This window comes from Podarcis pityusensis (assembly GCF_964106645.2).
Source record: "Podarcis pityusensis genome assembly, chromosome: 2".
NCBI lineage: Eukaryota > Metazoa > Chordata > Lepidosauria > Squamata > Lacertidae > Podarcis > Podarcis pityusensis.
This window is the reverse complement of record NC_138029.1, coordinates 69,203,263-69,223,196: the sequence shown is the minus strand read 5'-3', so window position 1 is coordinate 69,223,196 and position 19,934 is coordinate 69,203,263. Positions and strand designations below refer to the sequence as shown.

At 44.7% G+C, this 19,934-nt stretch overlaps 1 protein-coding gene across 4 annotated transcripts in view; it reads left to right on the top strand.

The window, feature by feature from the left end:
• Positions 1-19,934, top strand: part of RNF44 (ring finger protein 44) — a 64,296-nt gene that overhangs the window by 5,129 nt on the left and 39,233 nt on the right. Inside the window, exon 1 of one of the 4 annotated variants that reach the window (XM_080988555.1) lies at positions 16,786-17,144. The exons of 2 other annotated variants lie outside the window; for them this stretch is intronic. The gene's annotated coding sequence lies outside the window, so the exon portion shown is untranslated. Of the gene's footprint in view, positions 1-16,785; positions 17,145-17,504; positions 17,622-19,934 lie in introns of those variants that run through there. One more of the 4 variants, XM_080988556.1, reaches the window with a different exon arrangement.

The window sequence follows — 19,934 nt, the reverse complement described above, 5'->3', positions numbered from 1 at the left end:
CTGTCTGTATGGCGTTCTACCTCCCTCCCACAACACCCACCATGTTCTGAATTCTTTCCCACTCACAACATACCAGGCTAAGGTAACGCCCACAAAGTATGGGGACGTTACCTGAGGAATTAATCCCCTGCTAAGGCTAGCCCTATTGCTCTATTGCATAACACAGTGGAAATCTGTTGCCCCATGGCAACTTGGCAATTGCCTTTGCTCAACAGAGATGCTGTTTTTTCCTGACCATCAATCAAATGACATGAGAGCAATGTGCTGCCACTGTTCATTGCCATGGGGTGATAAACCAGCCGGTTACCCCCATGTCGTGGAGCAAATGATTGGCCATGGCCCTAGATCCATCCCAGAAAGTACTGACCGTTGGCAAGCAATACCTTTATGGCTCTCTAGGTGGAGATGAGGAATAGATTTATGCTTTGCTCTCAAGTACCTTAGTGCAAATGTGCTTTACACTACTGTAATAGAGCACTTAGGAAGAAATGTTTTGTCATTTGACCCCACTGCCAGTCAAGCAAAATAGGGAAAGCAGCTGCAGTTCTGCACTTTGTCAGCTCTACTCAGAGGGTGAGTGTTCTGGGTTCTGGTGGCTTTGTAGTGCTATGTGGGTAATTAGGCACATCATAATTAAAATAATAAGACTGGGTTCATAGCAGAAGCTAAAATACAAATAGCGCCCACTGCCTGTCCCTGAGCTTTATTATATGTCATCTTTGGCTGCTTGATTTCAGGATGCCACCCATCAAAGTCGGAATCTGGACCTTTTGTTATTGTTTGCTCCTGGTTTTTAGCTTAAAAAGTAATTCTTATTTTTCTGTCTCCTTAAAAAGAAAACTTTATGCATTGAATGAAGTGGACTGCAGCCCACAGAAGTTTATACAACAATAAAGTTGTTGGTCTTTAAAAGTGTAACAGGCCTCTCTTGGTTTCTTGTGTGTATATGTGTCTACCGGTCTTCCGAAGTTGTGGAAAGCCTTAAGGAAGCCTTTGTTGGAAGAAACAGAGAGGTTGTGGAATGGACAGGGGAAATCCAGGCATGATTTATAACAACTGTGGGGCGACTGCTGGCACGGTAACTGAATGGGGAATGATTTGCTTCAGCCTGGTTCAAGATAGTAGGTTACTTACCGTAGTTCCCAGGAGACACCTGATAGAATTGCCTGCAATTCTCATCTCTGTTGCCAGTCCTGATGGGAGAGGCAGTGAATGGAAAGAGCTGTGAGAACTTTACTGCACAGCCTAACAGGAGACCTCTTGGAGGAAATGCCAAACAGAGCTGAGCCTCCTGTTGCTTGATAGGGATATTTCAGAAATGCTCCTTCTTAACAGCACAGCTGTGGCTTTTGTTGTTTTTGTTGTTTTCATGATAGACTGCATCCTTTCAGTGTTGGCAGCCATATGGGCCCCTTGTATGCCACCCTCAGCCTTACCCACAATGCGGGCTGTGGAGAGTGCTTAGTGGTTATGGCACAGGGATGGTCAATCTTTGATTCTCCTGAGGTTGTTGGACTCGAGTTCCATAATCCTTGACCATTGACCATTCAGGCTGAGGCTGATGGGAGTCCAACAATCTCTGGAGGGACCGTAGCTTCTTCATCCTCTTCTGTCCCGAGAGAGACCACGTCCCTTCTGAACTTTGTCATGCACAACAAATGTGGCACAATATGGAAAGAAGCTAGCACACTTGTCATGTCAGCGCTGTGCAAGGCGTTCAATATTTCAGATAGTCTGTGCAAATGCGCTCTGTATTTTCTCAGGGCCTGCCTGTCTAGAAGGCTGGTTTGAACTGGCAGGTGAGTGTGCATTCATCTTGAGTTTCTCCCCTTCATTTGGCATGTGCCAGTACAGCATGTACACATCACATCCTGTACAGGATGTGTACCCAGTCCCTATGGGCCTAGCTCTCCTAAGTCTTATTTGCATGTCCACAGCAATGCTGTGTCAGTGAGTTTAAGTGCCAGGAAAACTGTCCCCTACGCTGCACTCCCTTCTTCCCCTCCCATCCTCCCATCTAGTGATAGTTGCTGTGTACCATGATGTCAACTTCATTGTCCCTTCTTTCCCAATAGTCAGGCACAGTTTGTTCCTTAGCTGCATTGGCTGTGCCCCTCCAGGTTTGGCTTTCCAGCAGTTTGGGAACATGTGAAGGTAGCCAACAATAGCCTTTGTGCTCTGGCCTTATTTAAATTACCTGGGCGAAGGTGTGGTATATGCACTTGTCAAAGGAAAGTGCTTTCTCAACGGGCTAATAATACAAGTGTTTGGAGAAGCCCCTTGCTGCTAGGTGTCTGACTACAAAGGATGTGGGAGGAAGAGCCTTAATATATTACGCTATTAGGTAGATCAGTCTTTTCCCACCTGGTGCTCTCCAGTTTTGGACTACAAGTCTCATCAGCCTTAGTCACATGTGGCCAGTGGTCCAAGATTATTGGAGTTGTAGTACAAAATATCTGGAGGGCACCAGGTCTGGGAAGGCTGGTTAAACTTAATTTATTTGCTACATTTGTATCCCACTGTTCCTATGAGAAGAGCAGAGTAGTATTGTATCCTCTGAGCAACTGTATTGATAGTCCATATTGGCGTTGGGTTGCAGATGGTCTGGCTATGTAGATGGGATGGGGAGGGGAGGAGAGTGAGCCTTTGGCTCATATACCCACCCCGCTGTGCACAAACCTTGCCATATGAACTTGAGTTCATGTGAGCAGACCATACTCATATGATCCCTCCGGCCACCTACAGAAAATGATGGGGTGTGGCATATTTAGAGTTCACGTTTAAATATTCCAGATGCAATTGGAGGAAGTGTCTGGATTCACGGTTCACCCCCATGCACCATTCCATGTATAGCTTATGACTCCATTCATCAATTACAGCATTTGCCAACCTGGTGCTCTCCAAATGTTTTGGAATCCCAACTTGCATCAGCCCCAGCCAGCACGGCTGTGGTCCATAACATCTGGCGGGCATTAGGTTGTCAGTGGATGATCTGGGGAGGGGGTTACGTGTCCCCTACTTGTTAGAGCACAACTTGCTTTAGCCGAGGAGGAATGCTGGAGATGGTGGTGGTGGAGCTTGTTGCTTTGGTATTCCCCACCCCTTTAATGCTGAAGTCTGATAAAAAGATAAATGGCACAGTCTCCCCTTTCATTGGGCACTAAATCTGGCTTGTAAAAAACGGCGGTAGAAGTGACGCTCCCTTCAGCAGCTGCTGCTGAACGACATAGTTTATGGCTCCCATTTTCAGGCAATGTGTAATAACAAACAAGAGCAGGGGAGGGGAGGCGGAGAGGATCTGAGGCTTGTGCAGGGGCAATGCTTGCTCCTTGAGGCTGCCTTGTTCCCTTTGCCTGTGACAGATGCTGCCCCACTGCAGGGAATTGATTGGGCAGTAAAGCCCAAAGCCTTGCTAACGAGAGAGGGGGGTGCAGTGCAGGATGAGACAGTGGATTTCTTGGTATTAAGTGGAAGGGAGTTTTAAAGAGAGATTCGATTAGCCCCGTTTTATGAACCCGTTGGAAGAGCGATGAGTGTGGGATGGTTAAAGAAGCCTAGAAACGTGGATGGTTGCTGTTGAGATATGCTGGCTACCGTGAGCCCATGTGCTTGGCAAATAACACCAGCAGATGCCACCCTGTTTGCACTGGGCCTTGACTAATGAAAGCCAGTTTTCTGATTTCCTTTAGTTATTCTGACACATCCCACTGCTTTGCTGGAATAAGAACTACTTGGCATAGGCAGGATCCTCTATTAAACTAGTGAACTGCAAGAGTTCCAGGATAAATGTTTACACTTTTCTCCTTTTTAAATGTGAAGGCTGTGTGCACTTAAAAAAAATAGTAATTATGTGGCAAGGTTTCCCAGCTTTCATGTAGAAAAAGCCCAAACCCTGCAACCTGCATAAGGAAAATAATATTGAGCGCATTTACATTATATTTTGTTTAATTTGTCCCATTTCTCCTGTTCATGGGAGACTGAAGAGGCATGCAAAAATGTCAAGTTAGAACTTACCCAAACCTCCAGGAGAATGTTTTGAAGCTGCCCAACGCTTATGGGACCCCCTCCCCTCACTTCCTTATTTGTAATTGTCATCTGTAGTCATCATACAATTAATGCAAGTTGTGCAAGAACATTTTTGATTGGAGCAAATCACTGTCAGTCTTGAAGAGCTTAGTCTCCCAGTCATGGGGATACATGTTAATAGGGGCATATAAACTTTCCTTGCTTGTCACATTTACTGATTAAGATGTGTTTTGAACAGGGAACTAGCAATCAACTTCTCAATTGTTCTTACGCTAGGTTTCCCCACCTCCTTTTCAAATCTATCCTTGCCGTCCCCAACGTTTGTCTTTTGACTTACCGATTTTTTAAAAAGCTGGAATTTTGTGCTCTGTATCACATAGGTTTCCCTGTGCCTGCACAGAATTTATGCAGCCCAACTTGGGGTACCTCTTCTGTATTCCTTTAAGGACTCTGCTTGCCACAAAGCATCTAGGTTATCTATTGGAAGGTCCTTCTGATGTAAAACCCAAGAATTGGCTGTCCTTTTATAGTCCCCACACTATGTAGTGACTTGCTAAGTCTTCAAGCGTTTCCGAGCACAATTCAAAGACCTTTAAAGCCCTAAACGGCCTTGGTCCAGTATACCTGAAGGAGCGTCTCCACCCCCATTGTTCTACCCGGACACTGAGGTCCAGCGCCGAGGACCTTCTGGCGGTTCCCTTACTGCCAGAAGCCAAGTTACAGGGAACCAGGCAGAGGGCCTTCTTGGTAGTGGCACCTGCCCTGTGGAACGCCCTCCCACCAGATATCAAAGAGAACAACAACTACCAGACTTTTAGAAGACATCTGAAGGCAGCCCTGTTTAGGGAAGCTTTTAATGTTTGATGGATTACTGTATTTTAATATTTTGTTGGAAGCCGCCCAGAGTGGCTGGGGAAGCCCAGCCAGATGGGTGCGGTATAAATAATAATAATAACAACAATTTCTTATCAAGCAATAAAATGCATTGGATAAATGTTGACTTGCATGACACATAGGAACAGGAGGAGGAGACCTCCATGTTTGAGGGCAAAAACAAAAATAATTTCCCACCACCCGCATTTAATTAGGAGCAATAACATACTTTTGACCATGGAGAGGTTCTGGTATAAATTGTTTTTTGCTGAAGTAAGGGAGAGATTGGGCTGAACATTTCCTCTGTGAACTCAGAGCTTAAATAGAAACCATGTTAGATCAGAGAATTCTTAAGAAATGCTGATGGAATCCAAACAGTCTAATCCTTTTGGTGAACTGGCCTTATACCTGGGTCATGGGAAGTGGCACATGTCTGCTGCAGCAGATGGTCTCCTAAGGAGGTTGTGTTCAGGGAAAGTTAGAACCGAGTGACTTCTATTTCTATCTGCTGAGGAAACTGAGATGCATATTCTTGCTTTACAGAGTGTTTGTATAATTGCTATGGGAAGAGGGGGGTCTGCTCAGTTCGTTAACAGTGGATTCTTGAAAACTGATATATATATTAGGATGCTGGATAGCTCAGTTGGTCAGAGCATGGTGCTAATAACTCCAAGGTTGCAGGTTCAATCCCTGTATGGGACAGATGCATATTCCTGCATTGCAGGGGGTTGGACTAGATCAGGCATGACCAAACTTCACCCTCTAGATGCTCTGGGACTACAGTTCCCATCATCCCTGACCACTGGTCCTGTTAAGTAGGGATGATGGGAGTTGTAGTCTCAAGATATCTGGAAGGCCAAGTTTGGCCATTCCTAGACTCGATGATCCTTAGGGTCCCTTCCAACTCTACAATTCTATGATTGGCATGGAAGATGGATCTGGTTTCCTTTGGTGGATCAGATAGTGCCTGATTGCCAGGATGCTTGCAAAGAATGCTAGTCTAGGTAGACCTTGATTTGATCTAGCAAGGCACTTCTTATCCTCTTAAGAAAAATCTGCTTGTCTGGCACTGTGGGTTTGGTGGGTTTTTTGAGGGCGTATTGTGCAACAATAGTGCTTTAACTGTAGGTTTATACTAGACTGTCCATACATTGTTCAACTTTATTCTGTGATGTTTCCCTAATGTTACACATTATTGGCATCTGGAAGGGGAACACTTATTGAGCTATAGTGCAACAAATGTGGATAACCTCCCCCCACCCCCCAAAAAACCACCCAACCCTGAAACATCTGTAGTATGAAAAATTATAGGAATTCAGCAGGAAGCTTTCCAATTGGAAACGAAGCAGTATGATCACCCCAAAACTTCTGCGGGCACAAATAGTACTGAATTTGGGACCAAGTTTAAACCACGCCAATACTGTGATGAGCCCCAAAAAATCATGAATGCTGCATAAAAGGACATAAGGAGAGTTCCCATTGCTGTGTGTAGACTAGTTGTGTTTTTTGTTAAGAGAGGCTGAGTATGTACTCCAGCTTTGTAAACTGATTGCTGTATGCAGTTTTCTGGGGTTATTTTATTTATTTATGTTGTTATATCCCAATCATTCTCCCAAAGGAATCCAAACTATTCCAGTACAGATGAAGACTGGGGAAGATCTTGGCTTAAAAGATTTGTTGCAAGAGGAAAGTCTTCAGTAGGCACTAGAAAAAGACAACAGAGATTGTAATTGTATCATATTCCTCAAGGGGAGGGAAGTCCAAAGGGAAGTTGCCACAAAACGAAAGGCATAATAATCCTATATTATGCAGAATGGACCTCTTGATAAGATGGTATCTGCAGGAGGCTCCTGCTTGCAGAGCACAGTGATCTATTGGGCACATAAGTGGTGAGATGATATTTCAGGTATCCTGGTCCTAGGCTATGTAGGGCTTTGTACATCAAAACCAACACCTTGAACTTGACCCAGAAGCTAATTGGCAGCCTGTGCAAATCTTTCAAGAGTTGGGTAATATGGTGACAACCTCTTGCCCAAGTGAACAGTCAAGCTGCTGCATTTTGCACTAGCTGCAGCTTCTGGACCACCTCAAGGGCTGCCCCCCCCCCCAGTGCATTGCAGTAATCCAGCCAGGAGGTTATCAGTGCATGGATGACAGTGGTAGGCTGCCATGGTCCAGAAATGGCCATAGCTGTTTTATCAATCAAAGGTGATAAAAGGCACTCCTAGTTACTGAGGTCAGTAACTAGGTGGATTTGGGAGCACCCAGAAACCTGCTCTTTCAGGAAAAAGCAAGACCCCATCCAAATGTGCATTTTGCCCAGTTATCACACCACCAGGATCCAGACTGTCTGAAGTTTGCTGTCTGTCTTTTGTTATTTAATGCCTTAGTTGTTAATAGCTGATTTTGTACTTTGGTGTTTTTCAGGCTTTTGTATTTAATCTAGATATATCATAGTCTTTGTTTTGTAAGCTAGTTAGAATACACTTTTGTACAATAGCAGGATTGAAATAATAAGTCTGTTTAACAGTCATGTTTAAGCATATTGGGGTTCAAAAGTGAGTTTGCTTCTTTTTTGTGATAGGTGAAAAGGTGTCCGCAAAAACGAAGGTGTTACAGCTCCTGCACAGATGATAATGACTGAAAGCTTTTCCTATGAATAGCTTCGTGAGCTGGCTGTTGGTACTGAAGTGTTTTCTTCTGTCCTTATGTACTGGCATTTACATATTTAGAAATAGTCTCAATATTGTTACTTCTGTAGTTCATACACCTTGATATCACCTCCATCTGTGGCAGGTACTGCCCCTAGCATTGCAATTCTTTCCATACTCTGTCTCGCGGTCTCAAACTGGCCAGGTGACAACCTTGCTTAGGTCGGACAGTAGTGAACGTCAAGTGGGTCACACCCTTTCTGTAGTTAAGCGCTAGCTTTTAGGGACAATATTTTCCAAGTTGCTCAGAGGGAACGGGCCATATCTCTGTAATTATTGTTATTTAGGTAAAAATCCATGATACCCACTTTTGCTGCGTGGTGTGCTGTTAACATTGCTGTCCCTAATATTTATTTATATTTTCAAACATATTGATATACTGCCAACACATACAAAATATCACTGTGGTGTACAATAAAACACAGTGAAAACGCTGTAAAATGGGCATTAAAATGACTGGCTATTGAAAAAAATGTAATCAGCTGCATGAGCCTGTTGGCATAAAAAAGGTCTTCAGGAGAATCCTCAGCTTTCGGTGACACTGAGTCTAGGCAAGCTTTGGACTTGCACACTCTTCCTTTTCCCATGAGGATAAGTTCAGAAACTTGTACTTCCCATTTAGATTCTCCAGAGCTTGCTGTGTCATCTGAACATGGCAAAGTTGGTTACTCTTACCCAGGGGTCAGCAAACCTTTTCAGCAGGGGGCTGGTCTACTGTCCCTCAGACCATGTGGCAGGCTGGACTATATTTGGGGGGGGGGGAATGAACGAATTCCTATGCCCCACAACTAATCCAGACATGCATTTGAAATAAAATGGCACATTCTACTCATGTAAAAACACACAGATTCCTGGACCGTCCACAGACTGGATTTTGAAGGCGATTGGGCTGGATCCGGCCCCCGGGTCTTAGTTTGCCTATCCATGATCTTAGCTATGAAGTAAGCCAACGTCAATCCATAGTTTAAGAAGCAGGCTTTTTCCAACTGACAGCAGTTAAGATTGACCATAGGCTTCTGAACCCTTTGCGACCCTACTGAAGGAAGAGAGACTTTTAATGTTACATCATGGTTTAGTGCCAAGCCTGAACTAGGCTATATTCATAGTTGAGCCCATTTTATGTGGAATGTGGCCACCTGTTTCCTTGTTATCAGTGTATGTTCTAGGAGAACATTTCTAAAAATAAAACAAAGCAAATCTGTGGGAACTCTCCTCACAAGCCATTCACTGTTGTGGTTATCAAAACATATCAAACAAATGGAAATACTTTCTACAAAACCAACAAACCACATGAGTGGTGTTGGAGATGAAATGCTCATGATGTTAATTAGCTATTATAACCAGGAACTTACTGCATTAATTTTTTTTTTTAAGTATCTCCATGCATCTTCTTGTGTGTAGGATGCAAGCCACTTTCCTTAGCCAAGGCTTGCGTTAGTAAGATATGGGCAGTAAGGCTGGCCTTTTTCACCCAGCTGCTCCAAGTATTAATACAATGATGTGAAACACTTTAAATTCTTATGAAAAGTGCTATATACATTTTAAGTAGTAGTGGCTGTCTACATGTTCTAGTGAAATTAGGTTGTTCTTAAGAAGCTGACAGAAGCCGACATCTAATATGTTCCTAAGTCTTCTTTCACTTCCTCTTCTCCAAATCATGCAAAGTAATACATTAATCGCTCTTTTTAAAAGTATATATTGCATTTTCTTTTTTTTCTTTTTTATAAGATATTTATTAAGATTTTTTAAAATATTACAATAGAAAATGAAAAAGAAAAAGAAAATACAAAATAAAAATAATTAAAAACCACTCAATTTTTCCATTGCTTATTTTTCCTTAGCTTGTTTCCCGGACCTCCTCATACCTCCCTTTTTTGTATTCCAGTTCAGTTTGTTGGTTCAGCAAATCCTTACCCTCTTTATTTGTCCTAATCTTTGGTCTTAAAATAGTAACATTAGATTTTTACCTCTTAACAACCCATTTTTCATATTCCCTTAAAGCATTACAGCTGGAAACCACTTAATTTCTATCCAACATCGTTCTAACATTCATTAATTTTACAATATTTCTGTAGATAATCTTTGAACTTCTTCCAATCTTCTTCCACCGACTCTTCTCCCTGGTCTCGGATTTTGCCAGTCATTTCAGCCAGTTCCATATAGTCCATCAACTTCATCTGCCATTCTTCCAGAGTGGGTAGATCTTGTGTCTTCCAATACTTTGCAATGAGTATTCTTGCTGCTGTTGTGGCATACATTAAAAAAGTTCTATCCTTCTTTGGCACCAATTGACCGACTATGCCTAGGAGAAAGGCCTCTGGTTTTTTCAAGAAGGTATATTTAAATAGCTTTTTCAGTTCATTGTATATCATTTCCCAGAAAGCCTTAATCCTTGGGCACGTCCACCAAAGGTGAAAGAATGTACCTTCAGTTTCTTTACATTTCCAACATTTGTTATCGGGCAAATGATAAATTTTTGCGAGCTTGACTGGGGTCATGTACCACCTGTATATCATTTTCATAATATTCTCTTTTAAGGCATTACATGCCGTAAACTTCATACCTGTGGTCCATAACTGTTCCCAGTCAGCCATCATTATGTTATGTCCGACATCTTGTGCCCATTTAATCATAGCAGATTTCACCATTTCATCCTGAGTATTCCATTTCAACAGCAAGTTATACATCTTTGACAAAATCTTAGTTTTGGGTTCTAATAGTTCTGTTTCTAATTTTGATTTTTCCACCTGGAAACCAATTTTCTTATCCAACTTATATGCCTCCATTATCTGATAATAATGAAGCCAATCTCGCACTTTGTTTTTTAATTTCTCAAAACTCTGCAATTTCAGTCTATCTCCGTCTTGTTCCAAAATTTCCCAATATTTCGGCCATTTGGCCTCCATATTGAGCTTTTTCAGAGCTTTTGCTTCCATCGGTGACAGCCACCTTGGAGTTTTATTTTCCAATAAGTCCTTGTATCTTATCCAGACATTAAACAATGCTTTCCTGACAATGTGATTTTTAAATGCTTTATGTGCTTTGACCTTATCATACCACAGATATGCATGCCATCCAAATACATTGTTGAACCCTTCTAGATCCAAAATGTCAGTGTTTTCAAGAAGCAACCATTCTTTCAACCAGCAAAAAGCTGCTGATTCATAGTAAAGTTTAAAGTCTGGCAGGGCAAATCCACCTCGTTCCTTTGCATCTGTTAATATTTTAAATTTTATTCTAGGCTTCTTGCCCTGCCAGACAAATTTAGAAATATCTCTCTGCCACCTCTTGAAACAGTCCATTTTGTCCACAATTTGCAGTGTTTGAAACAAAAACAACATTCTAGGCAATACATTCATTTTTACCGCAGCAATACGGCCCAGCAGTGAAAGCTTCAAATTTGACCAAATTTTTAAATCTTTTTTCACTTCAGCCCAGCATTTTTCATAGTTATGTTTAAATAAATTCCCATTTTTTGCTGTCATGTTAATCCCCAAGAATTTAACTTTCTTAACCACTGTTAAACCTGTCTCATTCTGAAACCTCTCTCTCTCCATTGGTGTTAAATTTTTCTCTAAAACCTTGGTCTTTAACTTATTCAACTTAAATCCTGCCACTTGACCAAATTCTTGAATCAGTTCTAAAACTCTTTTGGTACTAGATTCTGGCTCCTGTAACGTCAATACTAAGTCATCTGCAAATGCTCTCAATTTGTACTTTTTGGCTCCTACCTGTATACCTTTAACCAACCGGTCCCTTCTAATCATGTTCAGCAGAACCTCCAGGACCGATATAAAAAGCAATGGGGAAATTGGGCAACCTTGTCTTGTCCCTTTTTCTATCCTAAATTCTTCCGTCACCACATTATTTACAATTAGTTTAGCCTTTTGTTCTGAATAAATTGCACTTATACCGTTTTCAAAACCTTGGCCTACCCAAGGTATATATTGCATTTTCAGTTATCTGTCCTGTTGGGAGACAACTGCGGCTTTTATGTTTTGATGAATTTTTGAAGTCACTCAATTGCATAACATTTAAATAACTCCCTCCCCTAACAGATCTTGCCTATTCATCCTATGGGGAGTGCAGCAAGGATAAAAATAGTGATTGTGGGAGATCTCTTGTCCTCTCCATATTTCTGAATGGTCATGGGGGGAAATTTGATCATATTGTATGGCAGTTTTAAGGGGGGGGCAACACCCCTTTTGGAGATTCCTGGTTGTCTTCAGTGCACACAATGGAAGTAGAGTATGCAGGATATATGCCTAAGATTCTGCTTCAACCCTGCTTGCAACACTGTTGTATTTCTCACAGAGGTGCTAGACCTGTCTGGTATGTACCATTTCAGACTTCTAGTTGTGAGCTGCCTAGATGAGAGAGACATCTTCCCGATACCAAATTTTCTATATGCAGGGAGCTTCCCAGACCCCAATAGCCAATTTGCCCATGTAAACTCCAACCTCCTGTCTGAAGTTGACCACCTCTGTAACAACTAGGTGTAGGTTTCTTAGATTTGACTTCCCTTCTTGTTTTGCTAAGAAGAATCCTTTTTGGTTGAACAAAATGAACGTCTTAGTTGCTAAGACACCTCAACGCCACATTTGTTTTCTCAAAGGCAACCCCCCCCTTCCTCCTATTTTTACAGATTCTGATGAGCAGCATTGCTCCTGCAACAAAGAGAGAATTCATATGGATGTGTGTCTAGCTTATTCTAAAGGCAGGCATGGGGAAGCTCAGGCGCAGGGATTGAATGTGGCCCTCCAGGGATCTCTCTCTGCCCCCACCCCATACCCTTCTCCAGCCCTGCTCTACATCCTTCTTGAATGCTTTTGCCTGGTTGGAATGTGTCCTTGAACTCTTGATTCCTCTTGCTTGCCTGGATGAAAGACTGAAGTATGTATAGAGACTTCTGGTTCTTGTGTGGCTGCAGTGTCGCCTACGGTACAAAGGCACTGCTTCCACTGTTCTGTCTGCTGTTGTCCCTGGTCTTATCCACGCAAGGGAATGCACCCCTTGAGCTGAATATGGTCCCCCAGCCCTGTTGACTTTAAAAACCAACACTGTCGCTGCCCTTTGGTACTTGTGGCATAGACTTAGCCTTGCTTTGAAAAATGAGGAGGCGGTGGCTCCTGGGCAGCAGAAGGGGATTAGCGAGGGCAAGCTTAAATTGTTTACAGCCTGCTGTTTGAATAGTGGGAGGTTGCTAGACCGTCTGTACTAGAAGCAGCAGTGCTGGTGGCTACCTGACACAGCTGGAGTCAGCCCAAGACATTTTGATACCTGAGGCAGAAAATCCCAAACGGCATACCTCATGGTGATAAAAATGCAGTAAATTAAGAGCTGTAGCCAACCAAGTTCCATTTGCGGATGTCCTTGTGTGAATGGGACAGTTTTGTTGGCTGTGAACCAGAGGAATTGACAATTTGCTACCCCCCTTTTTTATTACTCCCAAATCTTCTGCCTGAGTTGGGCTGCCTCACCCTGGCTAATGGTGGCTATGGTCCTTACCACAGGCTTTCTTTTCACCCCTTTCCCCCACATTCCCCCAGTAAATTTGGGGATAAAAGTGGGGAGGGTTCCCAGACAGGCAAGAAACGATGTACACATGAATGTCCCTAGGCATATTATACCAGATCATACTTGTTTATTTGAAAATGCTAAAAGAACACTGAAAACTCCTCTACGCTTATAAATCTTGCTGCATACCAGCATTCACATTTAATTAAGAGGAAATTAATGAGGGGGAAATTACCACAAACTCTGAAACACATCCATGACCTCTTGTCGTCTGGCTTCTTCCTTCTTGGGCCCCTTCGCACAGTTACATAAAAAGATGTGGTAGGGTTAGGAACTTTTCAAAAACGAGTTCAAACTGCCACTTGTTAAGTAAGTCAGAATGCTCTATTGCTGGGTGGAAAATTTTGAGGGCCAAGCTAGGCATTACACTGGATATGTGGCAGCATTTAATGTGCCTGGTTTTTGTCCTTTTAATATTAGGTAGGTCGCTCTGATCAGAGCTGGAAGACTGTGGGGTACAAGGAGGAGAGCTAAACACTTCCTCCCCCAGGACTGAGACCCTGAAGCTACTCTTGGCCTCAGGGTGTGAGCTTTTTCATGGGTAGCTTCCTCACTGTATAATGGGATGAGTTTCAGTGGCACCTCATGGGGGGGGGGAGAGTTAAAGACTTTCCCATCCTTGCATTGCAGTCTGATGGACATCCCCACCCTGTGACCGCTCTACAAATAATTAAAAGCAGATCTAAACACATTTAACATTGTGACTGGTTTGTCCGTGAGATGCACCATTATAAACAAGCCATAGAGGTAACTTGGCAGAAGTACTCAATGCTGACCAGCGTGACTTCCAAAATACATGCAGGGATTTTGTGGTGGTTTTTTTTTTGGTGTGTGTGTGTGTGGGGGGGAGATTGCAGGCCTATTGTGTGTCTAGTATAATATAATGGATTTTTGTTCAGAGTACACCCATTAAAATGAATGAACATGAATAAGTTAAGTTCATTAATTTCAATAGCTCTACTCCAAGTAAAACATAGTGGAATAGCACCCAATGTATCACAGTTATGTTTTATCCTGACACTAACCATTTTATACCAACATACAGCTTTTTAAAAGCTTTTTTACCCTGGGCACTTTATAATTTCTTATGTTCTCAAACATCTTTGCTCAATGCAAAACATGGTTTTCCATCTTCTGACCATAGGAAAGCGTATAATACATAAACCACATCACTTATTTTTGTTCTTGATTTGGGGGACCCTTACAACAGCAACAAGCTTTCTGCTGTACAAAGTTTTTCAATATATAATTATGTAGGATTTCTCACTGCAGAAAACTTGCACCATTAGATTGGCTTGCAAAGTGAGATTATACCATATTGATTGATGTTTCGTAAGCTATTTGGCTTGTTCTTAAAAGTAACCAGTAGGGACTAGGCTTGCAATGCTGTGCATAGTTTCTTAGTGTTCAGTCTCCTTGAACACCTTAGTAAATATTCAAGTTGTCCCAGATTGTGATGAATAATGCTAGTGTCAAGAATGCAAGCATCCTATCTTGGAGCTGCTTTGTACCATGTGGCAGCAAATGTGTATTTGCTACCCTGTACGTGCATGCCATGCAGATACAGTGGTTACAAACACCTCGGGATACACACTTTGGATTACAGACTCCGCTAACCCAGAAGTAGTACCTCGGGATAAGAACTTTGCCCCAGGATGAGAACAGAAATCGTGCAGCGGCAACAGTGGGATGCCCCATTAGCTAAAGTGGTACCTCAGGTTAAGAATAGTTTCAGGTTAAGAACGGACCTCCGTAATGTATTAAGTACGTAACCAGAGGCACCACTGTATGTATATTGTCTCGTATTTGCATTACATTTCTAGAAGTTCCATTGGTTGCCCCCCCCTTTAAAGTAACCTAATGCTGTTTTGCCACCCTTCACCAACCTTTTCAACTTTTCTCCTGCCTCATATATGCTAGTTTTACTGCCCTAGAGAAGTGGGTGTAATACTAAGAGCAAATGAAAAGGACTGTCAAGTCACCCTTGTTAATCTGATTTCTCAAATAAGAGGGCTTAAAAAACACACACCCTCTGCTCAAATTTTATTAAGCCAAATCCCATGTGTTTACTGAAAAATAAGCAAAGTTAGTGAGCTTACTCTCAAGTATGCAAATATGTGTGCTGCCTACCAAGTATACTTGCAAAGTGGTTGCTTTCCTTTCAGCAGCAAATAAAATCTGGGGTGCTCCTTTCTACTATTTCTCATGCAAAAGAGGAGCATCCTGCTGGGGTGCTTGTAGGCAACAATCGCTGAGTGATATCTAAGTAGTACTCATCAATCAGCGGACCTACCCTTATGTGTAACAACTGCTGGATGTCACCCACTGTGTAGTGTACCCATGTAGTGTATCAGCACTGTCAAGGTGATTTTTTTTCACCACATATCACATCTCTTTTAACAGCACTGTGCTTATTTTGCATCAATCCTCCTTCTGATTGAAGTACCACTATCAATATTTCTTGCATTTCATCTCCTCCTGACCCCGCTGCTTAATTCTTCCTCCTTACAAGCATGTGGGCATATACCTGCAACTGAGGATTACACTTTATCCATAATATGTCAATTTCAGCTCACAAATCGTTATGCCATGACATTTTCTTAGAAGTCTTTATGGAGCCATAAAAATATTTGCTGTTTTTGCTGCAGCAAACTAACATGACAACCCCTCTGAGAATTGTTTCAGCTCTAATGCTGGAGTGCACCCTCTTGTCCCCAGACATGTATTGTGTTGTTGTGTAGATTGGGGCTGGCTCAGCCCATTAGGTATAAGCAATTGGCTGGGGGGGGGGGACAAAGCCCAAAGGGTACCAACGAAGCCTAGGTAAGAATGGGTTCTTGCTGCTAAAAAGAAAAGTACTTGGGCCACTGGCAAACAATGCTTTCTGGCCTGCCAGGATAACTAGCATCTTTATTGTGAGGGAGGCTTACTACACTTGCTCAGAGGAACATTCTATCAGAAAACAATCTGACGGCTGCATGCACTGTTTCTGCAACTGATCCCTCCTGGTTCTCCTCCTCTTTCTCAGACTACCCGAGTTGTAACACCTTACCTTGTTGCTGCTGTTCTTTTTTTGCTTCAAAGAAATCGAGGTAGCAGATTGCCAATGCAATGATTCCCTAGGAGCTGCGACCTTTAGAGCTTGCTGCTCTAGTGCGTGGTTGATAGTGACCACTGTGCCTCTTATGGAAGTATAACAGTCTTGTGGCATCTTAGAAGACTAGGAAATTTATAGTGGTGTAAACTTTTGTGGGCCACAGTTCCTCGCCATATTACCAAAGTCCACCCCTGTCCCACCGCCTTTCCTTTCTTTATTATAAAGTTGCACCGTGAATTTCCTTGCTCTGCTCTCCCTGGCCCCCGCCCCCACCTTGGGCACACCGTATCCCAAACGTGTTCCAGGCTCCGTCCCCAGTTGCCATGGCTCCATCCTAACACCTCCTCTTCAAGCTGCAAGTCCCGCTGCTGCCGCGTGCAGCTGATTCCGGCGACAGCAGCGCGGCTGCGCAAAGATGGCCTGTGGCTGGGGAGGGAGGCGCGGCGGCGCGCCTGGTCACGTGTCCATAACCCGGGCCCGCGCTCCCGCCCTCGGCTTGCTGGAGGCCGGCGCGCGTGCGCGCTCTTCTTCCCTCTCTCTTCTTTCCCAGCTCCGAATGTTGTGAATAAAATGCGCCGTTTGTTACACCCTGGCGGCGCGGGCGGTTCTTAAAGGGCCAGAGACCCTGGGGCCAGGGGCACCCTCTTTCTACCTCGCCCGGCTCAGCTGGGAGCTCAGGGAGGGTCGCCGCTCGCCCCGAGCGTAGAAGAAAACAAAAGAAGCGACCGGAAACAGCCGCGGCGGCGGGGGAGGGGGCGCGGGCCCAGAGCCCAGAGCAGGCGCCCACGAACAGACAAAAAAGAAGAAGAGGGGTGTGTGTGATTTAGGTGCATTTGCACCCCGAGCAGCCATCGGAGCAGGTAGGTCCCGGGGGCGGAGGGGTGTGATTGCAAGCATTCAGCCGCAAGCTGGCGATGCATGGGGTGGGAGGAGAGAAAGAGAAGAAGGGGGTGGTGGTCGTGCAGCTTGGACAGTTGAGCTGCAAAGCTTCGGGGGATCAAGTCCTCTTAAGCCACACTAAATAAATAAAAAGCCAGTCCGGGTGCTGCTCGGCAATTCCGGGGGGTGGGGAGGCATGGGTGGGCCAGTATTGCAAACTGCGGCTTCCCTCCAACACCAACACAGCCCGGGGCATTTCCTCGCCTTTGATGGTGTGTTGCACCTGCAGCGACGGGGTGTGTGTGTGTGCAACTAAGGTCGTCCTCTCCCCTTCCTTGCAGAAGGTGAGCGGCACCTTCCTTGTTCCTCATAGCGAAATAGCCCCTAAGCCCCTCAAAGGCCCGGTTTCCTCTGCCTTTTTTCCTCCTGGCTAAGGAAGAGGCGATTGTGACTCCGAGGTAAGTGGTGCTGGCTTGCTGGGAGTTCAGCTGAGGCAGGGAGGAGGAGGAGGAGGAGGAGGGCAGCCTCTCCTGCTTTAGTGACACGTGCTGCTCCTTTCCGATGTTGTTGATGCCTTTGTCTGATAGCGGCGAGGAGGTTGATTTCTTTCTGCGGGACTTTCGTGTGTGGGGGGGTTCCTCCTTGGGATCTGCTACCAGGAGGTAGGATTGGGGCTTTGTGTGTGCGCCTTTTGCTTGTCCTTCCCGTTGTTTTTCCGTTTTGGCTGGGGCAGGCCGGAGGACGAGGCTTCCTCCGCTCTCTTTGTTATTGCTTTTGTTTCGCACCGAGCACATGGCCTGTGATCTCGCTGCTCTTAAAGTTACAGATCCCCAACCTTGGCACAAACGGATCGATTCCCAATTGTTAGGTCCTCCAAGCGGGAGGGGAATTGTTCCCTTTGGGGTCTCCATACCAAGAATTACAAAGGCCAAAGCACATTAAAATGATTTTGGGTGGGTAAGTGGGTGTGTTTTTGCAAAAGGCACAGCAAAGCAAGGGGTGGAGGGTACAGAGAAGAGAGGAAAATGTACAATACCCGCGGATTAAAATAAACTGCATTGCCTCGCCTGTGTTCTGTCCAGCGGTCTGGAGTAAGCCCAGTAATAGCAGTGCGGTAATTAAAGTGCTGAATGTGTTCTGAACAGGAGTTGGCAGCTGTCTGGGGAAATGACAATATTCCAAACGGGAAAGTGGCCCGTTTGTTCTGGATCCCCATTGTGTCTGATAATGATGATCCGGTGTCTGTGTTCTAAGAACAAGTTCCTGAAGGTGAAGTGGAGAATGAAAGTGAGCAATGGTGCAAAAGAAGCAGGAACTATTAATTCTAGGCTTGCCTGAATATGCTTCCTAGTACTTTGAGGGCAGTAGTTAAAGCTCGAACTGGCTTTCTGATGCTGTTCCCGTTTATCTCATGTGCATAGTAAAGGGTTGGGTTTTCTCCTTTTCTTGTATTTTTCTTTTTAAGGAGTCCTGTCCCATGGCTTCCTTACTTGTGAGTGCTTTAGATCCATTTCAGTCCGGTTTCCGTCCTGGTTTTGGGACCGAGATGGCTCTGGTTGCCCTAACAGACGATCTCCGTAGACAGCTGGATCGAGGCGGGTCAGGACTGGTGATCCTTTTAGATTTGTCAGCAGCCTTTGACATGGTTGATCATGATCTTCTGGACCACCACCTCGCAGACGTGGGGATACAGGGCATAGCCCATAACTGGCTGTGCTCTTTTATCTCTGGTCGGGGACAGAGGGTGGCACTAGGGAGGGAAATGTTGTCGCGCCACTCCTTGGTGTGTGGAGTGCCCCAGGGCGCAATCCTCTCCCCAATGCTTTTTAACATCTTTATGCGCCCCCTTGCCCAGATTATCCGGAGCTTTGGGCTGGGCTGTCACCAATATGCTGATGACACTCAGCTCTATCTGCTGATGGATGGCCACACAGACTCGGCCCCGAACACACTGATCAGATGCTTGGAAGCTGTGGCTGGATGGTTTCGTGGGAGCCGATTGAAACTAAATCCTTCGAAGACAGAGGTCCTATGGCTGGGTCGGGATGGCATGGGGATGAGGGACCAACTCCCTTCTCTTGCGGGGGCCCAATTAGTGCCATTGCCTTCCGTTAAGAGTTTGGGTGTAATCCTTGACACCTCCCTTTCCATGGAGGCACAAATTACAGCAACAGCCAAAGTGACATTTTTCCACCTTTGCCGCATCAAGCAGTTGGTCCCTTACCTTTCCCGCCCCGACCTGGCCACAGTGATCCATGCGATGGTCATCTCCACGCTTGACTACTGTAATTTGCTCTACGCGGGGCTGCCCTTGAAGCTGTCCCAGAAACTCCAGCGGGTGCAGAATGCTGCAGCGAGACTCCTCACGGGGTCTCTGCCATGGGAGCATATTTACCCAGTGCTTTTCAAGCTGCACTGGCTCCCGGTGGAGTACAGGATCAGATTTAAGGTGCTGCTTTTGACCTTTAAAGCCCTTCACGGCCTAGGACCCTCGTACCTACGGGACCGCCTCTCCCGGTATGCCCCACGGAGAGCCTCAAGGTCCATAAATAGCAACACCCTTGTGGTCCCGGGCCCTAAGGAAGTTAGATTGGCTTCAACCAGAGCCAGGGCCTTTTCAACTCTGGCTCCGGTCTGGTGGAACGCTCTGCCTCACGAGACCAGGGCCCTGCAGGATCTGATTTCTTTCCGCAGGGCCTGTAAGACAGAGTTGTTCCGCCTGGCCTTTGGCTTGGAGCCAATTTGATTCCCTCCCTCTCTTTATTTTTTCT